Genomic DNA, 4,408 nt, shown 5'->3' with positions numbered 1-4,408 from the left:
AGCTATTACAAACTGTGCTGCTATAAACATGGGTGCACATATATTGCTGTGGTATGATTCTTTTAATTCTTTTGGGAAGATACCCAGCAGGGGAATAGCTGGGTCAAATGGGACCTATAGCCCTAGTTCTTTGAGGTGGCTCCATACAGATTTCCACAGTGGTTGCACCAGTCTGCACTCCCACCAGCAATGGAGAAGGGTTCCTTTCTCACCATACCGCTGCCAGCATTTGTTATTTGTTGATTTTCTTGATAGCAGCCATTCTTTGTGGGGTGAGGTGGAATCTCAGCATTGTTTTCATCTGCATCTCTCGAATGACCAGTGATGTTGAACATTTTTTCATATATTTATTTGCTGTTTTTACTTCTTTGTCTGAGAAATGTCTGTTCATTTCGGATGCCCATTTTTGAATTGGGTCTTTGAATTTGGGGGGTCTGATTTTTTTCAATTCTTTGTATATTTTAGATAGTAGACCTTTGTCTGAGGTACAGCTGCTAAATTTTTTTTCCCATATTGTAGGTTGTCTCTTAGCTCTGTTGGTAGTTTCTCTTGCAGTGTAGAAGCTTTTTAATATAATGAGATCTCAGTTGTTGAGTCTTTGTGTTAGCTCCCGTGCTACTGAAGATTTGTTCATAAAGTCTTTTCCTATGCCAATGTCATTGAGAGTTCTACCTAACTTATCTTCCAGCAAGTTTACTGTTTCTGTCTTGATATTTAGCTCTTTAATCCACTTCAATCTTAGTTTAGTGCCCGGTGATAGGTATGGGTCTAGTTTTAATCTTTGGCAGGTTGAAATCCAGTTTTTCCAGCACCATTTATTGAACAGGCTATCTTTCCTCCAATGAGGGTGGTTGGCTCCTTTGTCAAAGATGAGGTGGCTGAGTATGTCTGGAGTTGTTTCTACATCTTCTAATCTATCCCACTGATCTTTGGGTCTGTTTCTTTGCCAGTACCATGCTGTTTTCATCACAGCAGCTTTGTAGTATAGCTTCAAGTTGGGGATTGTGATACCCCCTTGCCATGTCTCTGTTGCCTAGAATTGCTTTTGCTCTTCTAGGTTTTTTCTGCTTCCAAATAAATTTTTGGATTGTTTTCTCTAGTTCTGTGAAGTATATTGTTGGAATTTCAATCAGTATTGCATTAAATCTATATAGTAATTGTGGAAGTATGGCCATTTTCACTATATTGATTCTTCCTACCCAGGAACAAGGGATGTCTTTCCATTTTCTTATATCCTCTTTTATATCCACTTTCTCTGCAAATAAGATTGCTACCCCTGCTTTTTTCTGGGTTCCTGTCATGTGGAGAAATGTTTTCCATCCTTTTACTTTCAGTCCATGAATTTCTTTTTGAGTTAGGTGTGTTTCTTGTATACAGCATATTGTTAGAGTTTGCTTCTTAATCCATTTTGCCAGTCTATTTCTTTTTTTAAATTGCATTTAACATTTTTATTTTATTTTTATTTTTTTTAATGTTTAAAGCTGTCTCATTTATTATTTAGGCTACAAGGCTATTTAGGCAGTATACTTATATCGAAAATGGAAGCAAATTTTTCAATTGTTTTTTAAAAAAGTAGTAATTAATGAATTTATTGTTATACTCAAAATCATCTACATTTAAGGTGAGAATCTTCGCCAATAGAAAGGCACTGCTCCAAATTGTGAATGGTATTATGAAGAACTGCAATCTCTTTGTTTTTGCCTTCTTGAAGATGTTGAAGCTTCCTTCTGTAGATACTCTGTGGGGAAATAGTAGCATCTGGGTATGCTTTTGACTTAGTCTGAACTTTTCCTAGTTTGGCATCAAACGCCAGCTGTAGTTTGATTATTTCATTTTGGTTTTCTTTTTCTTGAGTTATTAACTTTGCATTTAACTCTGAGATTTCATCTCCTTTTTCTTTATTAGATCTTTGTGCTTTTCTTCCTTTAATTCAACTTTTTTCTGCATATCTTGATAAAGTTTGCTTATTTCTAGCTTATGTTTTTCCTCTTTGATTTTCATTTCATGTACAAGTATGGCAATATTATTCTTATAGTCCTGTTTGTGAGATTTCAGCTTTTCCCTTGTCATATCAGCATTTCTTTTTAGTTGTTCATTTTCACCTCTCAAATTGTCTTGATATTCAATGGTCTGTTGTAGCCCTTTTATCATATCATGAAGGGCAGCACATTCTTTTTTAATTGAGGCTTCCTTTGTTTGCACTTCTTTTAAAAAAGAGTTACTCTTTTCCAACTGAATTTCCAATATGTTATTCTTTCCACTGGTTTCTATCATTTTCTTTTCTATCTGTGAAAAATCCTTTATAAGTTGGTCAATATTCACACTGATAATCTTTTTTGTACATCCTTTGCTACTTTGATTCTTGTTTGAATTGCTGTTGTTCCTGGTTCCTCAAAGTCTCCCCCGCCTCAATCAACATTTTTATTTTAGACAGAAAAAAACAAAATTAAGCAACAAACAACCAAAAATGAAATATGCTCATCACACAATGTAAAGTCATCCTTTCCAGGAAAGCAGAAGGTAGACCATCCTGCTTCACTGCTGCTTGCACTCTGCTGGGTTTTGCTCCTTCTTTGGGTCATAGGCTGGATCATTTTCCTCATCTTCTTCTTCCCCTTCCTCATCCACTTCTTCACCTTCTTCATCATAATCATCATCATCATCATCTTCAATAGCTTCTCCAGTGAAGTACAATACTGATCTTGGAATTATTTGCTCACTTAAAAAGTGACCAATTTCAAAGTCTGCAGCAAGGTTAGCTTCAGCATCATCCAGATCTCCACACTCAGGAACTTCAGGAGGAGCAAAAAAATTAAAGAAAGAATGATTGGAAACTGTTTTAGTCACAGTACTGATAGGTCTCCCACTACCTCAGCAGCTATTATGTACAGTTGCTGCCCTCTTCCTATCATGCCTTGCCCCCTCCCCTGTGTGATGTCATGCCAAGATGGTTGCTCCCACCAAAGAACAAACCCTTTTTCCCAGCATGCCTCTGTTCCCACCTAGAGAGTAACCTAATACTCGCTCACCTCCTACCACCTAGTGACATCACCAGCTCCTCCATTCCCTAGTCACTACCTCACTCAACCCCGCCTCAGCCCCTACAAACCCCACCCCAGTCTCTATAAAAGACTCTCCCTGCCCTAACCATATTGCTTTTGTCTCTCCTTTGTTCAGAGACAGCCCAGCAGATCTATTCCCCTAATAAAGGCTTGTTGTGGCCTGGTCTGGTCTTGGTCTTTGGCCTTTTACCTGACAAGTATGAACTGTCCCACATCCCTTATGTTTCTGCTTCATTTTAATGGTTTTCAAAGTGACATTCTTTCCTTTTTTCCAAGCTATTTGACACCCTGTACAGCTCATAATTTCTAGTCCATCAAATGAAAGGGGATCAGAATTCTCTGGTTCAGATCTCATCCTATATGTCTTTGTCAACACGTCATTTGTGAAATATTCATTGGGTTCAAAGTGAAATTCTAAGATAAAACTCATAGGCTGGCCAGCATGTGAGAACTTCACTTTAATGTCCTTCAAATGCTTCAGAATAGGTTCATCATGTTCCTGAACCATGTCACTGAGTAAGTCAATGTCCTTAAAAACAGTCAACCAAAATTCAGGAATTCCTTTAGGATCTTCTTTTCCTTCATCTTTTTTTTCATCTTCAATCTTGGCCTTTTCTTTCAGCTCCTCTGAAACTTCTTCTTCCTCATCTGGTTTCCACTCACATTCTCCTTCTGTAGGTTCATAAATTGAATTAATGATCTCAAATCACTTATCAAATAGAGGTTGGTAGAGAACAGCATACTTCCTTTCAAGATCATGAACTTCCTTGTAGAATTTGGCTTCTGTGCACATTTAACTTGAAGATTTTAGAGAGCATTCACTCTTCTTTTATCTACTCTAGGCAAGCTTTCAATGTATCCTGTTGGTGTGTCTACCAGACCATCAAGTCTTTCTTGAAGGGCTGAAAGAATCTGAGGATTTTGGATCATCTCAACAGTCACCTGATATGCTTTTATTTTTGTTTCTTCATCAGTTTCTTCTTCTTCTGCTTCTTCAACATCATCCAAATCTTGATCAAGTTCAGACAGTTCTTTGTTGTCAATGTCTGTCATGTTGTAAGAATTGCAAATATCAGTGGCTAGTTTGGGGAGTCAGGTGGCCGGAGCTGCACAGGGAGTGACTAAGTGCAGCTGTGGTGGCAGGAGGAGCAGGAGGTGGCACTGTGAGCAGATGATGCTAAAAAAGCCTGTCTATTTCTTTTGATTGGTGAATTGAGGCCATTAACATTGATGGTTATAATTGATAGATATTGACTCATCCTTGTCATAATGTTTTACTGTTGTTGGCTCTTTTATTTCTTATTTTTCCCCCTTTCCCTTTAGTTTCTTACCTTGCTGGGTGGCTT

The 4,408-nt window shown here is 37.8% G+C and overlaps 2 pseudogenes; both read right to left on the bottom strand.

Annotated features, from left to right (window-relative positions):
- Positions 1 to 1,606: 1,606 nt before the first annotated feature.
- LOC106007619 (coiled-coil domain-containing protein 152 pseudogene) lies at positions 1,607 to 2,500 on the bottom strand (annotated as a pseudogene).
- Positions 2,497 to 4,130, bottom strand: LOC101713600 (nucleosome assembly protein 1-like 1; annotated as a pseudogene).
- Between the last annotated feature and the right edge of the window lie 278 nt (positions 4,131 to 4,408).

The sequence above is a fragment of the Heterocephalus glaber genome, unplaced genomic scaffold (assembly GCF_053883595.1).
Source record: "Heterocephalus glaber isolate CG9 unplaced genomic scaffold, H.glaber_assembly_v1.0 deba00001461, whole genome shotgun sequence".
Taxonomy (NCBI): domain Eukaryota; kingdom Metazoa; phylum Chordata; class Mammalia; order Rodentia; family Bathyergidae; genus Heterocephalus; species Heterocephalus glaber.
Note: the sequence above shows the minus strand (reverse complement) of the source record. Positions and strands in the feature narration are given on the sequence as shown.